General features: G+C 42.9%; 1 protein-coding gene across 17 annotated transcripts in view; it reads left to right on the top strand.

Moving 5' to 3' along the window:
* The window catches only part of SEMA3D (semaphorin 3D), a 196,200-nt gene that overhangs the window by 38,020 nt on the left and 133,590 nt on the right, over window positions 1–24,590 (top strand). Inside the window, exon 1 of one of the 17 annotated variants that reach the window (XM_073328663.2) lies at window positions 3,356–3,848. The exons of the other annotated variants lie outside the window; for them this stretch is intronic. The gene's annotated coding sequence lies outside the window, so the exon portion shown is untranslated. Of the gene's footprint in view, window positions 1–3,355; window positions 3,849–24,590 lie in introns of those variants that run through there. 17 annotated transcript variants of the gene reach the window in all.

Raw genomic sequence — 24,590 nt, 5'->3', positions numbered from 1 at the left:
ATTTTATACACTTCTGTCATATCCCTCTTTCTGAAGCTCAGCACTCCCAGTCTGTTTAATCTCTTCTCATATGGAAGCTGTTCCATCCCCTAATCATTTTTGTTGCTCCTCTCTGTACTTTTTCCAATTCTAATATATCTTTTTTTGAGATGGGATGACCAAAACTGTGTGCAGTATTCAAGGTTTGGGTGTACCATGGATGTATATAGTATGTATCCCTTTTTTAACTGTTCCAAAAAATTCTGTTATCTTTTTTGATTGCTGATGGACATTGAGCAGATGTTTTCAAGAAACTATTCACACTAATGCCAAGAACTTTCTTGAGTGGCAATAGCTCACTCTGTTTGTATAGTTGGGATTGTGTTTTCCAGTGTGCTCTACTTTGCATTTCATCTGCCATTTTGTTACGCAGTCACTCTGTTTTGTGAGATCCCTTTGTAACTCTCTGCAGTCCGCTTTGGACTTAACTATCATGAGTAATTTAACGTTGTCTGCAAGCTTTGCCACCTCACTGTTTACCCCTTTTTCCAGATCATTTATGAATATATGGAACAGATTTGATCGCAGTGCAGACCCTTGGGGGACCCTGCTATTTACCTCTCTCCACTGTGAAAACTGACCATTTATTCCTACCCTTTGCTTCCTATTTTTTAACCAGTTACTGATCCAAGAAACGACCTTCCCTCTTATCCTGCTTATTTTGCTTAGGAGATTTTGGTGAGGGACCTTGTCAAAGGCTTTCTGAAAAACCAAGTACACTCTGTCCACTGCATCACCTTTTCCATATGTTTGACTCCCACAAAGAATTCTAATAGATTGGTGAGACGTGATTTTCTTTTACAAAAGCCATGTTGACTCTGCCCCAACACATTGTTTTCATTTATGTGTCTAGTAATTCTGTTCTTTACTATAGTTTCAACCAGTTGTCCTGGTACTGAAGTTAGGCTTTCAGATCTGTAATTGCCAGGATCACCTCTGGAGCCTTTTTTGAAAATTGGCATTATATTAACTATTAGCCAGTCATCTGGTACAGAGTCTAATTTAAGTGATAGGTTACATGCCACAGTTAGTAGTTCTGCAATTTCATATTTGAGTTCCTTCAGAAATCTTGGGTGAATATCATCTTGCTCCTGGTGACTTATTACTGTTTAATTTATCAAGAGTTCCAAAACCTCCTCTGTCAACCCCTGAATCTGGGACAGTTCCTCAGATTTGCCACCTGAAAAGAATGGCTCATGTGTGGGAATCTCCCTCACATCCTCTACAGTGAGAACTGATGCACATAACTTGTTTAGCTTCTCAACAACGACCCTGTCTTCCTTGAATGCTCCTTGAGTACCTTGATTGTCCATTGATCCCACTGATTGTTTGACAGGGTTTCTGCTTCTATTGTACTTAAGAATATTGTTATTTTTTGTCTTTTGATAATTGTTCTTCAAATTCTTTTTTGGCCTGCCTAATTATTCTTTTACACTTGGCTTGCCAGAGCTTATGCTGCTTTTCCTCATCAGGCCCTTCTGACTTGAATACATCTAAGTTATCTAAATATTCTTTAATCTGTTCTTTCCCTAATTTGACTGGTACAATTTATGTTTTTAGTGAAGGCTGAGGCAAAATAGGTACAAAACACCTCACCTTTCTTGATGTTGTCCATAATGAGTTCTCCCTTCCTGCTAAGAAGAGGACACACACTTTTCTTTATCTTTTTCTTGCTCCTAATGTATTTATAGAATGTCTTCTTATTGCTTCTTATGTCCCTTGCTAGGTGTAACTATTTTATGCCTTAGCTTTTGTCAAGGTTCCTTCCCCACTCTGAACTCTAGGGTACAGATGTGGGGACATGCATAAAAACCTCCTAAGCTTACTTTTACCAGCTTAGGTTAAAACTTCCCCAAGGTACAAACTATTTTACCTTTTGCCCTTGGACTTTCGCTGCCACCACCAAACGTCTAACTGGTATATTACTAGGAAAGAGTCCGTTTGGAAACGTCTTTCCCCCCAAAATCCTCCCAAACATTACACCCCCTTTCCTGGGAAAGGTTTGATAAAAATCCTCACCAATTTGCATAGGTGACCACAGACCCAAACCCTTGGATCTTAAGAAAAATGAAAAAGCATTCAATTTCATAAGGAAGAATTTTAATAGAAGAAAAAGTAAAAAGAATCACCTCTGTAAAATCAGGATGGTAAATACCTTATAGGGTAATTAGATTAAAAACATAGAGAATCCCTCTAGGCAAAACCTTAAGTTACAAAAAGGCACAAAAACAGGAATATCCATTCCATTCAGCACAGCTTATTTTCTCAGCCATTTAAAGGAATCAGAATCTAATGCATATCTAGCTAGATTACTTACTAAGTTCTAAGACTCCATTCCTGTTCTGTCCCCGGCAAAAGCATCACACGGACAGACAAGAGAGTCTTTGTTTCTCCCTCCCCCCAGCTTTTGAAAGTATCTTGTCTCCTCATTGGTCATTTTGGTCAGGTGCCAGCGAGGTAATCCTAGTTTCATAACCCTTTACAGGTGAAAGGGTTTTTCCTCTGGCCAGGAGGGATTTTGAAGGTGTTTACCCTTCCCTTTATATTTATGACAGCCTTTCTCATTATGCTCAAGTCAGACATTGGCTTCCTGTTTGCTTCCTTGTGCCATTTAAGGGTCTGTGATTAAATGAAAGTGTTGAATGGTCAGGGTTTCTGAGACCTCTCACTGTATTTCCCACTGCAACAGTTAAGATTGATGTCATCCCTTGGGTTGAACTTTCTGTGACCAGTGTCATGGATTTCTCAATCAAGACATCCTTTGGAGATATGGCAGCTCCCAAGACTAATGACAGGGTGCAATTCAAAACACATGTTTATGTGCTCAATGTTTGTTGTTGTTGTTGTTGTTGCAATATAATTTTTTACATTTATTTTTTATTCCAAACAAGATAATTGTGATTAATATTTCTGTAAGGAAGAACGATGCTTCTTTAGTGCTGTCATTATGGGTAGCTTTGTAAGTGATGTTTTCAGATTTGTCACTATCCATTTAAGTTCCAATAGTAATAGACATTCTTTAGATCATTATTATTATCATGATAATCATGAAGTTTAAGAGATTAAATTAAACAAATAGGGCCACTGGGTTTCCAAAACAATACAGCATTATAGTTCTGAGCCATCTCATTTTGAATTTTTTTTTAGCCACACAAATAAGAAGGTTTCAGAGTAGCAGCCGTGTTAGTCTGTATTCGCAAAAAGAAAAGGAGTACTTGTGGCACCTTAGAGACTAAAAAAATTATTTGAGCATAAGCTTTCGTGAGCTACAGCTTATGCTCAAATAAATTTGTTAGTCTCTAAGGTGCCACAAGTACTCCTTTTCTTTTTACAAATAAGAAGGTGCCTTGTTGAAATAGCTGTAGTTCTGAAATGTAATATCAATACTTTTTGATTGTTCATTTGTTATAATGCTAATGGATTTTAAAATTAAACCTCTTAAAATAAAATTTCTCAGTATGAATATTTAACAATTAAAGTGCAAGAACACCTGTTAAGGGGGCATACAAGACCTTCATGACCCCTGCTGGAGCACTGTGATCCTACCACACCCCACCCCAGGAAATGAGCACCGAAGGTGGGTCCTCCAGGCCTGCCTAGAGAGGCTGCATGGAAGCAGCCAATCAGAGTCCAGCAGGCTCTGATAAAAGGAGCTACAGGGCCTTAGCAGCTCAGTTCCTTGCTGAGAGTAGAGTGTCATGGAAGGGGATCCTGTCTGGCTAAACACGCTTGAGGGATAACCAGAGTTTGGTTCTGACTGCATTTCCCTTAAAATGGGAGAGATAGGACTGGAGAAATTTAACCCTGAGGTAAGGGGTGAAGATAAAGGGGCCAGGTGGGAATAGGCCTGGGGAAGTAGCAGCAATGAATTGAAGGGAGCTGTATGTGTCTGGTGTTTGTAAGTCCATGGGTTGGAACATGCAGTGGGTGAGCCTGGGTTCTCTCACCAGCTACTAGTGAAGTGGTGTAAACCCTGAGAAGAGAGCAAGGTTTGTTTGGAAGCTCAAGCAAATGGCTGAATTTAAAGGGCTCAGAGCTGGGGCTGAAGACCTTGGTGAGGGCAGATAGTGTTTTTGAACTCTCTGCTACCCAGTGTGAAGTAGGTGAAGGACTGATCTGAAGAAGACCTGCCAAGCAAGGCTGATACTTAGTTGGATAGTGGGGCAGGACTGCAGGAACAGGGTTCCTGTGCTTTTGACCTCACACACACTGCATGTATGAGATTATGTTGCATGGAGGTTGCCATTTTATACAGAAACATGCTGGGGGGGATCCTGCCTGTGGGTTGGGGTCACACTGGGGTGGGTGATAGGGGCAGAATACCTGCACTTGCAAAAGCAGGGCTACATGTCTGTTGATAACCTACAGGGGGTGCTAGGAGCAGGGAAAGGCTTACTGTATTGCTTGCAGCAGCAGGAGGTGCCCAAGAGGTGTGTCCCCCATTACACCACCACATATATTATCTTGTCTACAGCTGACAATTTCATATTCTCTTCGATCCCAAAGAGAACAGCCAGTTTCAATAATCTCTTCTTGACGTTTTTCTTAATATTCCAGTGCCTAGAAGTAAATTGCCTGTATTCAAGCTATTCAGTGGCCAGAACTAGCATGACAATACAGTACTTGATTCTGAATTCATCGGCTCTCTCAGTTGGTTTTATTTTGGTCTGTTTTCAAATTAACAATCTAAGAGGCAATAACATTCACAAAGAGTACAAAACACATAATTCAGTAGGTATAACACTTGCAAATTATCACTGAGCATCAAAAGAATTAATTTGTGTGTTTCCTATTGGACTGTCTTTTTTTTCTTGCCTCACAGAGGTTTATCTTCCTGTGGGAATGTAAGTGATACCAAAGGCAGCAGGTTTTGAAAGCAGCTGCAGATAATAGTGGTGGAGAAGTATTTGAAGGAATTTTGATATTTCAGCTCTGCTTTGACACCAAAAATGTCTCGAGAAATCTGGTGTTCTGCCAATGAAAATACAGGTGACCATTGATTGGTGATTGTTACTTGAAAGCACTGTCTATGTGTCCATGTTCTAATAGTTTATAGTAAGTTTTATGAACATAATTAGCTGGAACGCAGCTGTTGTAAAACACCATAGCTCAATCTAGCCCAAGTAGACTATTGTGGATCAAAATACATATGTGACCTCTTTAACAGTTGTAAAACACCATATCTAGTGTCAGCCACATTGTTATGGGGAAGGGAATGAGACGGACAGAAAAGGAGATACACTCATCTCATACAATACCATGTAATTAGCAGCACAATTTATTATTTCCACACTTGAAAGCTACTGTAAAAGGATTGCAATTCTGCTCCTACTGGAGTCAATGGCAAAACTCCCTTTCTCATTAATGGATATGAGAAGTATACAAGCTTTTCTATGTGTATGTTAAACATGTACTAGAATAAAAATGTATTAAAGTGCAGTAGTTGTAGAGCCTCAGAGCTCGGACACCTCATTGTGAGACTGACTCAGCAAGGTGCTGAGCACCTATTTTAATCCACCAACTGCCTTCTGCTTTCACAGATTTCATTAGGAGTTGATGGCAGACAGCAGTACATTGATAGGGCCGTTAAGTGTCCACAGCAGCAATAACAATGTGCTATATAAAAAATGAAATACAAGCGTGGGTGTTCCCTGAAAAGTGACTGACTATGGCCTTCTGAGTTTTCATTTTCATTGTAACTCATTGATTTCCATACTGAATTTATTTGGTTTAGAAATCTAATAGGTGCTTGCTCTAACACCCAATCCCATAGGCGCACCCTGGATTCTTGCAGTGAAGGTGGGTTCTTTTCACACAATGAAAATTCTGCAGGTCCGATTACATTTTTTTTGCAACCTCACTGTGTTCAGATTATGACCTGAGTGATACCTTTGCAAACTCCTAGTGTAGGGGTTTCATCAGCTAGATTTCAGTTTCAAGTTACTACAAAACGTCATTGTACCAATCTCATCTTGATACATGAGGCAGGGGAATGGGAAAAGCTTCGGCTGCTTTGGATTGTTTGATGTTGTGTATCTCCTATGTAATTGTGTTTTTAAGTAGCATGATGTGCCCTTTGGAGGAATTTCTTTAGGACCAAAACCAAGTGTTTACATTTTTAAATTTTTCCTCTGGGATTTGAGAATATTTGCTAAAATATTAGTTTACCTAAGTAAGACTTAAAACTGTCATTATGCCAATGTTTGATACTTTTAACAAACACACAGGTGGTTGTAGTAATTCTGTTTGTTAAAGCATTAGACACCCAGGAAACAATACAACTGAAATGGTTGTTGCAAAGCCTGGTCAGTTTTGCAAATGCAGTGGATGGCACAGATTCAGATCCCATTTTGTAAGAAACTTCTAAGTTTGAGAAGCTTTTGATAAATGGTTCCAGTTTTGACCGGTACTTGTTATCAAATGGAAGGTGTTCCAAATCCCAGTATGTCTGCCTAATTTAATAGGGATATTTAGAAATCAAAGTTACATTATTGGCATGTAAAAAGCATATGCACGCTGAATAAAATATGAAGATGATCCCTTATGTTAAGTATTAACTTTGCTTGTGGGAAGTCTCTGCAAGTCCTTAATTTGCTGTCTACTTTAATGCAAAACATATATGTATAAAAATCTGAGACATGAAGATCATAGCTGAAGTATTTGAAGTGGTGTAGGGTTATGTAACTACATTTGCAATATCTTTAGTATGAAAAATGATTTAAAAGCAGTTGAAAAGCTGCTTTGTGGAATCCTCTGGGAAATGGGAATCAAATCAAATGCCAAATGTGGCTCATGGCAATTTTTATCTTGGGCAATGATCATAATAAATGGCTCTCAAACAAAGATACTTGCAATTGGCAGAAGGCAACAATCAGTGGTGCCCTCTATCTCAACTCCCTTTCATCATCCCTGAATTCCAAGCCAATATGAGTTGAGCCAGTAAAAACAAGCAAACTGTGGTGGATGGTGCATAATTGATCATGTGGCAGAGTATACTGATAACTATGGCGATTTGCAGACCTAAACCATACATCACCATATCCAGAGCCCCATGGGATGTACTTTTCAGATCTTAAAATGGTGTCATTGGTGCTTGAGTTGCACACTCTCACTTTACATATCATCACTTTATATTATTGGATAGATGCCTTCCAGTCATTGAGATATGGATGCGCGTCTCAGAACAAGCCATGGGTGGGGCTGGAGAAAACACCCCTTCAGGAAAGGAACATAAATTATGTGCTTATTGATAAATATTAGTAATTAATTTGGAATTGAGACCGCGCCCATGGCTAACATCTGCCTGGAGTAAGGTAAGGGAAAAGACACTTCCCTCCCCTCCTCCCACCCCCCATAATGAGAGCAGTGAGCTACAACAATAGGAATATGCTCAATCCTTTAAACTAATGTTAAAAGAAGCCCTTTAAGGAGGGTATTCAAACCCCACCCTGGGCAATAGGAGATTAATGAGCTAATGTGTGCTGAAGTGGCCCCATGCCATCACACCAGTGGGAAATGTCAGAATTAGAGGGGAAAAAGGGAGAAACCCAGCTCAGTTGATGACAGACCAGGGAGGAGAGCAGGCCTTAAATCCTCAGCTCCAGGAGAGAGGGCTGGCTGAAAGCAGTCATCCAAGGAGATCCTGCCAACTGATGGCCCCTCCCTGAAGGAAAGGAGGGCCTGATGCTGACTCACCTGAAGAAGGGACTATGCCTTTGTTTACTTGTGAACTCTTTTTCAGGGCCACATCCTGACCAGTGCCCTCTGAAGGAGGATTTTTAATGCAGCTGTGGAACCACTCCTTTGTGTTAATTCCCATTTGTTTCTGTTTACTGACCCTCGGGAAGGGGCTTGGCCAAAGGGCTGCGCCTCTTGAGACTGGAGTGCATGCTGAGATACCCAGACACTGCCAAGCATAGACCCGGGTGAGAGCTGGGGCCTGGCCGAGGGGTCACCCTGGCATAGAATCCAGGTGACAAGCCCACATTTTTTTACTGTTCTAACTACTTGAACGTAGGTTGTCAGTGTTTTCCCTTTCACTTTATATTAATGTTGTTGGGCTGACTTTTGCGATTTTTCCTAACAATTCCTTCTAGCATCACTCTGAAAGAGCAATGACTGATCCAGATGGGAATCTGCTTTTGAGAGGCACCTTGTAAAGTTGTCTCCGGTGTTAAGGAAATGGTGTGGATTATGCTGCAGCATTTATAGGCTACTGACCAGCAGAAGCAAATCACCTACAACTATTATTTTGACCAAACATATACAATTTACATTGTTTTGAGATGGGCAATCAGTAACAGAAGTCAAAGGGACACAGATCAATTTATAGATTGTGAGTCAGTTGGATGACTCACAATGTAATTTTTAATTTTTTTAGGAGGCACATAAGGTTTTTATTATTTTAAACTTGGTTTTTTCTGTTTTTTCTTTTATCCTTTGGCTATTCCTTACATTGTGGATTTTTATATTTAATTTCATACATGTAAATATTTATATAAGTACTTCTAAAACAAGGCAGATATTTGGGTGCCTACATATAGATATAGGTGCCTAAATTTAAATATGCTCATTTAAGTGACTTCCCCTAGGTCTGACAACTCCCAGGGCTGTGCTGTAACCCCCAGAGCTTCTTTTTTTCATATGTGGCTAAACATTACTAGAGGCCGTCCACCCTCCTATAATCCCTAAAGATCACATTAGACTCTCTGGATCAACCTGGAACCTACTGAAAACTGTTCACACTGTGGGTGTCACTATTATTATTTATACTCACTTCCAGAATCTCTTGGGTGAAATGAGATGGTACAAAAATTTGTTACTGTGTTCATCTTTGTGTACATTAATATCTTGGCAGTCAATTTTGGCCTCAAATTTCTTTATCAGCAATATGGCAGCCCTTGAGCTTTCAAATATGGCAATTCTGTTATGAGTCATCTTATCAGTTGTCATTGCTGAGAGGAAGTATGTCCAAGGGTTAGGGTGTTTGTTTGGGACCGGAAGTTAAATTACCTGCACTGCACAGACTTTCTGCATGACCTTGGGCAAGTCCATCTCTATGGGTCTTGGTGCTCCAACTGTAAAATACTGCCTACTGTAGAGGGATATTGTGAGGCTCAATACATTAAAGGACTGCAAGGTGCTCAAATACTATTGTGTATGTGTGTGGGTGGTGCAGGGGGACAACTGGGCCAGATGAAGTGATGGTGATTCATTTCTGTTACGCTTCTCAGGCCACCCAGATCTCCAATCGCCTTTTTGCCACCTACCCAGGGAGTCTAGTCTATGCCAGCTGGGTGTTACTCCATAACACGACTGGCTGTTGGCCATTCAAGCACTCTTCTCTGGCCTATACCGCCTCTGCTAGTTGACAATAGCTGCACCCCCGCCCAAGTCCCTTCAAAGTGTCCTGCTATCCAGCCTGTGATCACCAGATACCACCAGGAGTCCCACATCTGTTCCCAAAGGAACAGCATAGCTCAGTTTTACCTTAGCCCACTGCTCCTGTGTCACACACACCACTTAAATTTCCTTTAAAAAATGATAATCAAATTCATTGAAGAAAGAAGAGCAATTCAAATAGAAACAAGAGAGTGAGGGAAACAAATGGTAACATACAAAACCAAACCAGGGCCTACACTAATAATCGCCTTTCCTATCCAACAAAGTAGATTCTCACCCCAAAGTTCAGTCTTTTGCAGCGCTTCCTAACTGGAAGGAGCCAGGGCCCATTCTTTCACCTACTGCTCCTCTGTGAATGGATGCAGGGTGTCTTTCTCCACCATGTGATGTGCAGAATCAGACTTTTGCCTTTATTTGCAGACAGGGCCATCCCCTTATGGTCTTATAGTTCTTTATCCCTTCCGAGTGGCTTCAGTGATCATAGTTTTGTCTTTGGGGGTTTTCCATGGGCTTTTCTGGTTTGTTGCAATGGTAGACAATTGAGCAATACATTACATAATTAGGCAGGGAAGAGTGATAACTCTCTGCCACTTGATTGGGCCATCACTGAGACACATTCCTTGGTGATTCACTTTCACTACAAGATCATAAGGGCATAAATTTCAGTATAGCTACATTAATCCTTAACTAGTACCCATACACACAACTCACAGTGATTTTTGTCATTAAGTTATAAGCTTTCATTAGAGACCTCACATGCTACCCTTTATGGATAAATACCATGAAAGTGGTGTATTAGATGTATTGAGCATGTCAGGTCTGAGACAGGAGTTGCTTGTAATAAACAGTGTTGAACCCTTCGCCACTTGGCACCAGTGGGCCTCTGTACAATGCTAGCTGCAGATCTGACTCATTGTTGTAGCATGTTGGTGACAGTTCTTGGCCTATGTTGTTAAATTCATCTTAACTTTCTCTGGATGACATTTGTCTTTCTGTGATGAACTGTATATCTGAACCTGTAGGGAGGTCTTCAGTTAAAACACAATTTTGAAGTGCCCATCTCAGTGTCACTTTCATGGCCCTGTTTTATATTGTCCTTGAAATGGTATTGTGTGGCCCAACTTGTGCTATGTAAGGGCAACTTATGACTTCAATCTTCTTTTGCCATCATTCTTTTGGCTTCAACATGTTTTTCTTGTGTTAGTAGTTTGTTTGATGTTAAAGATGAAGGAATTTGGGCTTGGGCTCAGGAAGCCAAGCAGGATGGCAAGTGTCTCTTTCAAGGTGCTCAGTGAGTGCCTTCGCCATACATTGGGTGCTATCCTTGGGTTGGGCTTTTGGGCACCTGGGGCAGCTTAGGTGGGGGGTTGGAAGAAAGCAAATTTGGCACGGTAGCAAGTGCTTCCTGAAAGGTGCCAAGTGTCCTCAAATCTCTCAAAAATCTATATATTTTGGTTACATATGGCTGCCAAGATGCTGCGGTACTCTGGGCTTCTGGCATGTAGGGATATCCTGGCCACGGCCTTTTCCCTGGAAAGGGCCCCAAGAAGGGGAGGCTGTATGTTACATTGACTCTATGCCACCCCAGAATTCCAAACACAGGGAGTATTCTCAAGTGGCCCTTCTAGTCAGCGGGAATGGTACTACGCAGCCGTAGCAGGGTCCGATGAAGTGAGCTGTAGCTCACGAAAGCTTATGCTCAAATTTGTTAGTCTCTAAGGTGCCAGAAGTACTCCTTTTCCTTTTGTCGTAGCAGGGTCGAAGATCTAGACCAGTGAGAATTGAGGCTAGTCAGCACCTCAGAGGAAATGTTCACTAGTTTGGATAATTGGGTCCTTAGGATGCCTTTTTCCCTTAGGCCAGGTCTATATTACATAAACCTGAGCGATGGCGTTATACTGCCCTAGCCCCTTCTCCCGCTGACATAGTCCACCTCTGTGAGAGACGGTAGCTAACTGCCGACAGGAGACTCTCTCCCCCGTCAGCGGAGTAGTGTCTTCACTGAACCGCTACAGCTGCATTGTTGCAGCATTCTGAGTGTAGACCTGCCCTCAGACAATCACTGGTCCCATTAAAATCAATGGCCTAACTCCCACTGACCTCAGCAGGGCCAGGGTTTGGCCCTTAGAGCAAACATCTTACTCCCATTCATTGACATTAGTAAAAATTCCGCACTCCAGATGCAGGGATAACAGAGCCACTGAAAAGGTAGATTGTAGAGATTTAAAATATTCATTTCTAGTTTGCTCTTGATAGTGCATAGCATCCAGGCTTGATAAATTGGCAAAGCTGCTCTAAAGATTTCTTGCCTTTGCAACTAGGTTTCTATTTGCTTGAATGTCTTGGACTCTGTTTAGTTGCAATTTTTTTTCAGCGGATACCTAATACCTTTTCCATTTTGATGCATAACTTCTTTCATCAGGGAGACTTTTCTTCGTGGCTGGAACATGGCATTTATAATCACAAATTCTGAGATCTATTTCCATCTCTGCGCCTTATCAAGGCTCTTAACCACTCTGTGCCTCAGCATTCCCAAATGTAAAATCAAGATAATTACCTTTAGTGCCCTGAGGGATGGCTCAAGGATGTATACATTATTTATTCTAAATGCTGAGTTGATGAAAGGCACTATATAAGTACAAAATATTGTTGTTATTGATCTGATTTGTTCATGGTGTGTGTATGTGTGTGTGTGTGTGTGTATGTGTATATATATATATATATATATATATATACATATATATATATATATTCCTTCTGGTTCCTTGTACAAAATTGTCCTTCTCAAGGTCAGTCCCCATAAGGCTGTTGTATAATAAATATATATTTAGTTGGTGGTTGTATTTATAAGATCCAGCTGTATCTGTCACCCTTTTTAAATGCCTCACTGAAGGATTTTTTTTTTTTTTTTTTTTTAAATTCTGTCTGGCTTTATTTTTGGATGTCTCTCAATTCCTCTCAAAGTTGAGCTGCAGCTGTGAAGAGAGAACTCTTTAATCCAGAGGGTTGGGAGTTAAAAGCACTAAAGCAGTGTGGAATATCTCGTATAGGCTAGTTAATCACGAAGATCCCAAAGTGTCTTGTAGTCATAAGGGTCCTCATGGCTGAGAAGATGTCAGAAGTCTTGTGAGGAGGTTTACCTGTGTTGTACAGCCTCGATTGCCCAAAGGTGCTGGGGACACAAACAGCTCTTACTATAATCAGAGGTACCAGCTGTGCAAAATACTAAACCTGTGGGCTGGATGCTGCAAGCTTTTACTCACACGAGTAGTCCTTATTCTCATGAACATTCCCAATCAAGGTGGCACAACTACTTGTGTAAGAAGAGTTACTCATATGAGTAAAGGCTTGCAAGATTAGCAGTTCAGCCACTTTTATGCTTTGCTTTTTAAAAAAAAAAAAAATCCATCTACTCAAGTCCTGGTACTGTTCCAAAGACCACACAGCTCTATAAGAGTCTTTCCATTGGCCTTGGACTGGTGACTTGTTGCTTTTTGATATATCGTATTGTTCTGGTACCTCCATCTCTAACTTTGTTTCTTAGACTAAAAGAATGGGCCTAGACCAGGTTCATGGCACTTAAGGTTTTGGCTCCTGGAGTCCCGTGACTAAATGAGAATCTCAACCTCTTCTTTTAAAAGTAAGCTCCAGCCCACGTATCTGTAGATAAAAATGTGAAAAATAAACGTAGCACTCTAAACCCAGAAGGCAAATCATAAGATTCCAAATATATTTATTAAATCTCATTATTTTTAAGCCAATCCCATAATTTTTTTGTTCCCATCTCATGATTTTTGAATGTGTAGGGTTGAAAATACTACCTTTTTAGTTAATCCTTTATACAAAGGAATCGTGTAGTTTGTCAGTCATGTCCTTAACCTCTTTAATTGCCCCCTTTATGCCTAATAGTACAGTGCAGATTCACCCTCTTGCAGGCTTCCAGCTTCTGATATACTTACAAAGGTTTTAAGAAGTGTGTGCATGTGTATTTTCCTTGCTCTCCAAGTTAGACAGTCAGATGAAGAGTCAGTATTTGGCTTAATATGATTGAGTTTTGTTCTCCGCTACATCATCAATTGAAATTGGCAGTCATTTCAGTAGGCTGTACATGGGAGAAGCAGGTATCTATTTAGGTACCGATTTTTGGATTCCCCGGATACCTGACTCCAATGAAGGGAGGTTCTGATACATATTTTATCATGCCCAAATTCTTGGATGAGAGGTCCTTGAAGGGCAACCCCCACTCAAGATGGAAACTACTGTGCATGTAAATTCTTATTTTTAAAAGATCCATAATTCTGTAAGATGTAGGACTCATTCAGTGTGATGGCTGTACAACAAAGCTGAAAACAAGGCACTCATCTACCCAGTAACTAAGAGGTTAAAAGTCTGGAAAGCCCTGTTATGTCCTGTGCAGAACTGATTCATCTTTGCACTTATGTTGCTCTCACTTTGTACTCAAAAAACACCCCCAAGCCACTATTGTGGTTTAAACCAAACCGGAAAATAATTCTATGTTTAATGGCGGTGTTGATCCCTCCCCCCGCAGAATAGCTCTGCTAGACCCAGAGGACATTGACACTGCATCCTTCTCAAAACAGCTTTTGCTTTTTATGTGTGTTGTGCTAAAGATAAGCTGAGTCCTGGCGTAACACAGGCAGAAAACTCTGTTAGGTCAGAGCAGCAGCAATTCCAAACCCCTTGGAAATGGTACAGTTAGTGAATATTAACTTATTTTAAAATAATAATCTGATATCCTTACTCACCCCAAGCAGTCTGTTACTCCACAAGGAGTCTCAGTGATTCCATTTTAAATATTTATGAAGAATAAAACAGTGATCACTTAATACTCTGAAGTTTGCCCACAGGCAAAGAATAAAGCATTAGGAAAAGTTCCATCTTTTATTTAGTTTAAATTCAGTGAAATGTGAGTCCTCAGTCTCCAGCCACAAGACTTACTGCAAACATTGCATGGTATAAGGAATGAGTAGGATGAAGAGAGGAGGGATGGTTTTGTGACCCCAGGAAGTGAATGGGCATTCAAGGGATGTGAGTTCTGATTCAGGCTCTGTTACAGACTTCTTGTGTGACCTTGCACAAGTCCTTTCTTCTTTCTGTACCTCCATTTTCTAGTAACAACACTAGAATAACAATGCTTACCTAGCTCATAATGGAGTTGTGAAGATAAATGCATTAACGTCTGTGAATTGCTCAGATACTATGGTGATGAGCACTCTAGAAGAGCCTATAAAAGGTCTATAATGTTTGGCTAAGATTTAAAAGGATTTAATTACTCTGTAAGATTGTAAACTTACACGTTATAATGCTTCTGCTTGTTCTCTCAATCTCTCCTTAAAATCTGATCCAACCATTAAAAAAATAAAACATCCATCCCAGCAGGGCCATAACTTGGTTGATTACTCCATTGCAATATATCCTTTCTTAAACCTCCTTGAATATCATTTTACACGTGGATTGCACAAAATGTTGATCCAAAATTTAGTTGGACGAGTGACATAAAGAACTCCTCCAAAAGTAATCAAATATATGATTAAAAGAAACCAAAATCTGTTGGAATTGTAAACTAAAAAAATCCTTCCCCCCACATCTCTCAATTCTGTACCTTACATGCTAAATCCAAGCAAGCTATACTTCATAGAGTTCATGGGCTGTGCATCAAATAATGAGGCCGTACACTGGTGATAGGAATCAAAAGTAATAAGTTAGTATAGAACAAACATTTGATCAGTCTTCTTCTAGTATGAATCCTACATTTCTGTAGCCGACAGACACCAAATCACAATAGCTTGAAGTTAAATCTGGTCTACACTAAAAAATTAGATTGACCTAGCCTACGTCACTCAGGGCTGTGAAATTTTGCACCTGTGTGATTAATCAGGTTGAACTAACCTCCACTGTAGGTACAGCATGGTCAATGGAATAATTCTTCCATTGACCTCGCTACCACCTCTTGGAGAGGTGTATTAACTGCATAGATGGGGGGGAAAACCCCTTCCATCAGTGGAGAAAGTGTCTATACTGGAGTGCTACAACAGCACGGCTGAAGTGTTGTAGCTTAGATGTCATAGTGTAGACATGACTTTAGAGACGATAAACAAGCTGAACTTATTAACAAACCTTTCAAAACAGGAAACACGGGCTGATAATGAATTGCTGGTAATTGGTGGTTGGCGGAATTTTGTATCCGTAGTACAGTGGTGGTACTTAAAAAAAAAAATTAATTGCCTTAGGTTTCTCATTTAAAGTCTGCAGTTAGCTAAGCTCAATATTTGCAGTACTCACGGTATTTCTCATAGGGAGACACAAGAGGAACCAGATATAGAAGTAACCTTTTCTGTTTAACTTAAATAAAACTGGCACATCTATTAGCACCACAATTGTACCAAACAGTTGCATACATTTCCCACCATAGCAAGAAACCTGCTAGTGCAATATTACAGAAAAGCAAATCTGATTAAACATCTGTTATATCAGATCAATAAACTGAGAAAGTTCTTGCTATGAGTTGCAGTAAATGAAATCCCCTGCTCAATTGTTTGTATCCTCCACCTTTTAATGTCCAGTGTTCTAGATGGAAAGTTCTGTGGGGCAGGGACTGTCACTTACTACATGACTCTGTAGTCCCTACCAGAAGGGGCCCTGTCCAAGATGAGACCTTATATGCTACCCCAATGTAAATGTTTAGTAATATTAAAATTTGAACATGTTGTACTCATTATGTTCAAGCAGCAGTCTCCCAAATGCTGGATACCAGTTGGTGGAAGATGGAGAAATGGGTGACAACAGATGGCATGTAAGAGAACAATTGGGAAAGATGTTGCTGTCATGGAAACAGACTGCAACAGAGCAAGAAACATGTCATTAGACAGACTGAGGTGGAAACACTGTTGCCATATGTGTCATGAGGCATGGGAGCATCTAATAATAAACAAATTCCCCAGTGCAAGCTTCTTAATGCAACTTGCAAGTATTGATAACAACAATATTATGGATTGCCAGCTGGTGACAAATTTCCATCACAAATTGTTGCCACGATAGAACCAGTTCCTACACATTCAGAAACATAAGCCTCCTCCATTTGAGGTGCTCCTCTAGCTCCTGGTAGGAGTTGTAGTCTTATCCTGTTTGAGCCCATTGGTGAAGGGGTTCATAACACACTTAGCCGTGTGTTATGAACCCCTCCCAGTCAAGGGAGTTTTATCCCAAGCATGTGAGGTGCATGGAAGGACAAGTCCCAGTTTGTAAAAACCCATCACTACTGGTCATCAGCAGGGATAGGCCCTGAATCCCGAAAGCTCAAACCTCCATTATTGGAGGTCTCTGGTTCCATTCATGCTGATGATCTGGTGTGGGGGTTGCAAAAAGTAAACTAAGTAGAGAGGTACTCACAGCTTCCTCAGCAAACTGTCAGCACAGACCTGGGGGCGGGGTGTGTGTGTGCAGGGGGGGAAGACTCTAGTTCTTCAAACGGGCTACAGCAGGTGTGTGTCTCCATGTGTAGGGCAATAGTAGCTGCAGGGTCAGTTGATTAACAGTTTGTGATTTCTGCCTGGAGTTATTCAGACATTAGCCTTTGCCAATAAAACCAGGGAACATTTAATTGGTTAGGCAGGTAGCCCCAAGATACAGCTCCTGAAGTTTCTCTTACTGTCATCGTGACACTTTTTTTCGTTTTTGATGGTGGGGAGGGTTCTTATTTTCTCAATAGCAGGCAAAGGTGCTTCCTTAGGCAGGCTTCCTGCCCATTCTCTGTGCCCACTTATTTAATAGCTGTGTGAAACCATCCAACTCTCTGCAGGGAAGCTCTGCATCTTCTGGGAAATGTTATGCTGCCAGCAGCAGCTCTCAGCATCTGTTTATTGGGTGTCAACTTCACACTTGTAGTGCCTCTAGAGATTTGTCTACTGCCTTCTTGTCTTAGATGCCAAGGTAATGATACCTAGAACATATTTAATATAGACACATAATTCGTTCAGTTCGCTCTGATCAGGGTATATGCTGTAATGAAAATAATATTATGGTGAGGTTTGTCCTATGAGTTCTGTTTGAGTATTTTTTAAACTATTAAACTGTTTCACTCTCTCATCTCATTTTCCTTTTCAAATGAGTAAAGCTACAATCGGGTTTTTTAGGTGACTTAAATGCGCTGTTCCTGAGGACCTAGTATTAAAGCAGGCGTGCCTGAATGTTTCAGAGCTCACAAAAATGGGTAGCTAAGGCATAATTTTTTTCAAAAATATCTGTACAATTTTGAATATCCTTTGCACATGCATTCAACACAATAGTGTACACGTACTGAGATCTGTGGGTACAAATCACCATCTGGACAGCTGGCTGCTGGGATGCTGTCAAATATGTGATATCACCGAATGACACAAGCTCCTCTCAGCCTTCAGCCAGAAAATGTAGACTGGAGTTGGAAAAACAGAAACAGACAATACAATCTAAAAGTACATTCCCGCATTTGCTTTTCTACATGCACATGAGTGTGATCTGCAGCACACCACAGATCAGGTCTGGAGAGAAGGCTTCACGTTATCCTCAACCTTTGAGTCACGGACTGTGAAGTCAGAATGCACCATTACGCTCATGTAGTACCTTTCAGTATTGCAGCTTTGCATAGTACACTCCCCTCTCCTACATGTATGATCCACGTTCGCTGGATGAAATCCTGGCATCGTTGAAATCAGTGGGGGCCCTGACTTCAGTAGGGCCAGAGTTTCACCCTCCCTCCCTGGATATATGACCTTGCATTGGCTGCATCAAAGCACATTTTAATGAGCCTAGCCTGCCATGTGATCCAGACCACCCTGTGGATCTGGTCCATCCTTATCCTGTTTGCCCTTCCACCAATTACTGTGTCATAGTCATGCTTTACCAGATGTTAAATCCTAATAGTTTGTAGAAAGGGGGAAAAAAAACCCTAGCTTGTTTGTTTTTCTTTCATTTCCCTAGTCTCCACTTATTTCTTCTGTATTTTAGGCTGTCCTTTTTCAGATTTTTTTTTCTCCCGACTTCCCCTTTTTTTGGTGTCATTCTTTTTACTGTTTTAATTTACTATAATCTCTAAACCTCTTTCTTTTCTCCATTTAAAATAACTTTTCTACTGGTGTGAATCCTTCCCCTCACTTATCTCTCCCCCTCCTTCATTTTCCAGTCCCTTCTTTTCTTTGTTCCACTTGTTCCTTTTGGACTGAAATCCAGAGAAGAGGTCTATCTCATATTCCAAACAGAGGATGCAGGTGTTTTGGAGGCTGAATGGATGACAGAGCATAGAATGGGTGGATTCCTGTGCTGTCAAACTCATTTTAGGACAGACCTGAATGTGTAGAGAATACCCCATTGGATGTTTAGCGTATTGAAATTCAAGAAAAGATCAAGTAAATGCATTGCACGTTCACTTTAATGTTAGTATTGTACCAAAGTACTTCCTTTTGTTAATGTTAGTTTTGCTAGGTTATTTTGTTTGTTTTTGGACGGGGGTGGGGTGGAGTGATATTGATTTGTGGGGCTTTTGTGGAAAAGAGTAACGGGTCTGAGTCTATGCAGAAGACAAAATTTGCTGCATTGTAAACATCACTAAAGCTGCTTTATAAAGTAAATGTTGGAGAATGGCTATGAAGTATATTGTTAGCTCTCAGATGGAGTTAGATTTATAATGAGATTTCCCATCGAGAAGAAAAGCTTTCTCTGCCAAACTGTCTATCAGCAGAGTATCCTGTCTGTGAGGGGAAAGAACATAGTTTCACTGTGCTCTGGATCAATGTCATCTTCGTTATTTAAAAAGAGAGCCTGGATGCTAAGTGAACCCGGATACTGTATTTCACTCTGTGTTTTATTTGCTGAATTATTCATCTGACTGTCATATATGTTTCCAGTTTCTCTTCTGGTTAAGGCTAGATTTCCAATACCCAGTTTGTGATTATAGTGCAGTTTGGAAGTATAAACTAGCCAACTGTAGAAATATCTTTCTTGGAAATATGTCTCGCTGTTTTACTGTAATTAGTCATCTGAAAGATAGTTGTTTAGCAATAAATTTAGAACTTATGTGGATGTTTGTCTGTATATAATATATTTAGAAACTTTCTATATATTTCTCTACATATTTGAAATTTAACTGTAGGTGGGATACATTTTCCGTCTTTTTTTTTCCCAACTACAGTTAGTATTTAACCATTGCATACAGTGTGCTCGTGTATGGGTCTAAACATAGGTCTGATCAACAGAATGTCTGTCATGTATATCAACCCAGATCAGACAGTCAAAATGGGCTTCTTTACTGGACAACAGTCTTCTCCACTAAAAAACGCTGGTTAATATTATGCATGCTGAAAAAAAAGGGGCCAAGTAACTTACCCAACATATTTGAGTAGACATCGTGTCCTAATTTTTCCTACCCTTTTCTTAATTATTATAATCACAATGGGCCAAACTCTCCAGGTTTACTCTGGATTTGTCATTGTTTCACTTTTACATCCTTATTAGTGAGATTTGGATACTTTATTTGCTGCAAGCAGTTTTCATTGTGCTCTCTAGCACAATACAAAACTCATCATTTTAAAACTGTCTCACAACATGAACAGTGGTAACTGTTATACTCCAATTAAGTAAAAACCATTGTTTAAATATTCAAATGAGTGTTATATCAGCCATGCTCGAAAAATCTAAATTTATCAGTGAGTTGCTGTCCTTTGTTTCTGGACTTCAAGATGCCAGGGAAAGTTGGGAGTCCACACAACATCCCTGGGTGCTAGATTTTTTGCATTTAGATATCAGATTTAACTGAACAATGTGTTTAAAAACTGATGTAGTTTTGCAGCTAATAGGGGACTGTCTATCTGAGCTCTGTTTGTTCCAACAAAGGGCCTGGAATAAATTATGCTAAATAAATTGGCTCCAGGTTTGCCTGTTTCAGACAGTAGTTTCAGAGTAATCTACCCTACAGGTTTTACTAAGTCTGACCACTTGCACTGAGATGTCACTTCTTTTCAGGGATATAATGTCACAAATGCACCAGTCATGTGCATCTGGATAGCCCTGGTTGTCCCAAGATGGCAGAATACCAGCACATCAGTGGTTTGACTGCTGGCAGCTCTGCTAGCCCATAACCCGTTTCAAATTAGAGTTCCACAGGGAAGATCTAACTGCAGAGCCAACCATATTGGCCCTGATTCAACAAGGTGCTTTTGCACCCACCCAGTTTTAAGCATGTGAATAGTCCCCATTACTTCATTGGAGCTGCTATGTACGTAAAAAGAGGTTTGTGCTTAAGGCCCTTTTCAGCAAAGTACTAAGGGAGGTGTGACAGGTGTCGGTCGGTCCTCCGAGCTCCTAGGGGCGATGGAGAGCTATGGTCTCCGTGGCAGGCCTCAGCCACACCTTCCGGGCGTTGGGGAATTAGCGGGGAAGGTGTGCCGGCAGGAGTCAGTAGCGCGCCCCTCAGGCAGGGGAGCGCCGGCAAGAGTCAGTAGCGTGCGCCCCTCAGGCAGGGGAGCGCCAGGGTAGGGGAACGCAGGCCCACCCAACTCCACTGCGTTCCAGCCCAGGGCCCTGACAGTGGCGGGAGGCGAAGGTCCCGCCGCTGGGTCAGCAGGGCCGTCCGCACCCGCTGACCAAACACACCTACCCCACGGTGTAGTTTGGCCCCTGGGCTACTTCCTACCCGGTCTCTCAGGCGGGCAGCTCCGGTCCCTCCATCTCGTCCGAGTATTCCGCTGCGGGCCACTCCCGCTCCCCCTCAGTGTCGGACTCACGCTGGCCCGGGCTGCAGTCAGGCCTCTTCAAGTCCTCTGGGTATTCAGCGGCTGGCAGCCCTGGTTGCCACAGGCCTTCCTCCCAGTCAGGCTCCTACTTGTCCAGGGCTTCGCCTGGGTCAGCAGCAGGCTCGCAAGGGAGCAGCCTGTGTCTGTCTCCCTCCCTGGTGCGCTCTTCACTGGGCAGAGGGCCCCCCTGCCCTTTGTACTTCCTGTCCCACCCTTTCCCTTCCGGGGATTGGCGGAAGCTTGGCCTGGCCCCACCCACTCAGGCTGAAAGGGTGGCTCTTTACCCTCTGGCTCGGAGGGGAGCCACCCTGGCTCCCTACATACCCCACCCCTCAAATCCAGCTCCTGATCTTCGGAGCTGGCGTCCTCACCTTCTCCGAGGTGGGATAGCAAATCCGCATTGGTGTTGTCTTGTCCCGCCCGATGGTGAATCGTGAAGGCATAGGGCTGCAGAGCGAGATACCATTGCATCAGCCTGGCATTATTGTCCTTCATCTTATTAAGCCACTTCAGGGGTGCGTGGTCCGTAACCAGTATAAAGGGGGCCTGGAGGAGGTAGTAGTGGAGAGCATCGACTGCCCACTTAATGGCTAGGGCCTCTTTCTCCACAACTGAGTAGTTCCGTTCTCTGGGGAACAGCTTCCGACTGAGGTAAACAATCGGGTGTTCTTCCCCATCCACCTCCTGCGAGAGGACCGCCCCAAGCCCAACGCCTGAGGCATCTGTCTGGACAATAAAGTCACGATGAAAGTCTGGGCTGAAGAGTATTGGATCGCTACACAGCCGTTCTTTGATAGTTTGAAAGGCCGTCTCACACTCGTTGGACCAGTGCACCTGGCGGGGACTGTCCTTGGTCAAGAACTCCGTTAGCGGGGCCATAATGCTTGCGAAGTGGGGTAAAAACCGCCGGTAATAAGCAGCTAAGCCGAAAAATTGACGTACTTGTCTCTTCGTGGTCAGCACCGGACATTCCTGGAGTGCTTGGACCTTCCCAATGAGGGGGCAGACCTGTCCCCGGCCCAAGGTGTACCCCAGGTAAGTGGTTTCCTCCTGCCTGATTCAACATTTTTTCGGGTTGGCCATCAGCCCAGCTGCGCGGAGGTCCCGGAGGACTGCTGCTACTTGGTTAAGATGTTCCTCCCAGTTATTGCCAAAGATGAGCACATCGTCCAGGTAGGCTGCCGCGTATTTCGTGTGTGGTTGCAACACCCGGTCCATCAAACACTGGAAGGTTGCCAGGGCCCCATGTAGGCCGAAAGGCATCTGGGTGAAATGGTATAACCCTGAAGGGGTGGCAAACGTGGTCTTCTCCTTGGACCTGGGATCCAAGGGGATCTGTCAGTACCCTTTGAGATCTAAAGTGGTGATATAACAGGCCTCCCCGAGCTGGTCGAGGAGCTCATCGACGCGGGGCATCGGATAGGCGTCAAATTTTGAGATGGCGTTGACCCTCCAGAAGTCAATGCAAAACTGCCAGCTCCCATCGGGCTTTGGTATGAGGACGACGGGGCTCCGCCACTTGCTCTGGGAGGGCTCAATGACACCCAGTTCCGACATCGCCTGGACTTCCTCCTCTACAGCCTCCCGCTTTTGCCTAGCCAATGACCGGGTTGTCTCTCGGACCACCACACCAGGTTCCGTCTGGATCACATGGTAGGTGAGCATAGTCCGCCCGGGTTTCGTGGTGAACATCTTGGGGAATGCCCTCACTAAGCAGAGTGCCTGTTCTCGCTGCTCAACGGTGAGTGTCTCTGCTAGGTGGGGTTCACCATTATCCGACTCCTCGGGTGGTTGGGGCCCCAGTTCCGGTTCGGGGGGATATGGGGCCACTAGGAGCCCTTTCCAGTCCTGCCAAGGTTTTAAGAGGTTTACATGATAAATCTGCTTTTCCTTACGGCGACCAGGTTGCCAAATCTCATAAGTTACCGGCCCGACCTGGTGGACCTCATACGGACTCTGCCAGCGGGAAAAAAGCTTTGATTCCTCTGAGGGGAGCAGGAGGAGTACTCGGTCCCCTGGCCCGAATGATCGAGCCTGGGCACCCCGATTGTAGTGTTGCTCCTGGGCTCTTTGGGCAGTGTTTAAGTTCTCCCTCGCGAGCTCGCCCGCCTGCGCCAGCTGCCCCTGCAGTTGTAAGACATATTGCAAGAGACCCTGTGTTGCGGATGGGTTGTGTTCCCAAGTCTCCCTTAAGAGGTCCAACACCCCGCGGGGTCGCTGCCCATAGAGGAGCTCGAATGGGGAGAATTTCTTGGAGGCCTGTGGGACTTCTAGAATCGCCAGTAGTAAAGGAGGGAGCAGCTGGTCCCACTGGCAGAGGTCCTGGGTGGGGAAACGCCGCAACATCCCCTTCAGGGTCATAGAATCATAGAATCATAGAATATCAGGGTTGGAAGGGACCCCAGAAGGTCATCTAGTCCAACCCCCTGCTCAAAGCAGGACCAATTCCCAGTTAAATCATCCCAGCCAGGGCTTTGTCAAGCCTGACCTTAAAAACCTCTAAGGAAGGAGATTCTACCACCTCCCTAGGTAACGCATTCCAGTGTTTCACCACCCTCTTAGTGAAAAAGTTTTTCCTAATATCCAATCTAAACCTCCCCCACTGCAGCTTGAGACCATTACTCCTCGTTCTGTCATCTGCTACCATTGAGAACAGTCTAGAGCCATCCTCTTTGGAACCCCCTTTCAGGTAGTTGAAAGCAGCTATCAAATCCCCCCTCATTCTTCTCTTCTGCAGGCTAAACAATCCCAGCTCCCTCAGCCTCTCCTCATAACTCATGTGTTCCAGTCCCCTAATCATTTTTGTTGCCCTTCGCTGGACTCTCTCCAATTTATCCACATCCTTCTTGAAGTGTGGGGCCCAAAACTGGACACAGTACTCCAGATGAGGCCTCACCAATGTCGAATAGAGGGGAACGATCACGTCCCTCGATCTGCTCGCTATGCCCCTACTTATACATCCCAAAATGCCATTGGCCTTCTTGGCAACAAGGGCACACTGCTGACTCATATCCAGCTTCTCGTCCACTGTCACCCCTAGGTCCTTTTCCGCAGAACTGCTGCCTAGCCATTCGGTCCCTAGTCTGTAGCTGTGCATTGGGTTCTTCCGTCCTAAGTGCAGGACCCTGCACTTATCCTTATTGAACCTCATCAGATTCCTTTTGGCCCAATCTTCCAATTGGTCTAGGTCCTTCTGTATCCTATCGCTCCCCTCCAGCGTATCTACCACTCCTCCCAGTTTAGTATCATCCGCAAATTTGCTGAGAGTGCAATCCACACCATCCTCCAAATCATTTATGAAGATATTGAACAAAACCGGCCCCAGGACCGACCCTTGGGGCACTCCCCTTGATACCGGCTGCCAAC

This window comes from Lepidochelys kempii, chromosome 1 (assembly GCF_965140285.1).
Source record: "Lepidochelys kempii isolate rLepKem1 chromosome 1, rLepKem1.hap1, whole genome shotgun sequence".
Taxonomy (NCBI): Eukaryota; Metazoa; Chordata; order Testudines; family Cheloniidae; genus Lepidochelys; species Lepidochelys kempii.
This window is presented reverse-complemented; position numbering and strand designations above follow the sequence as displayed.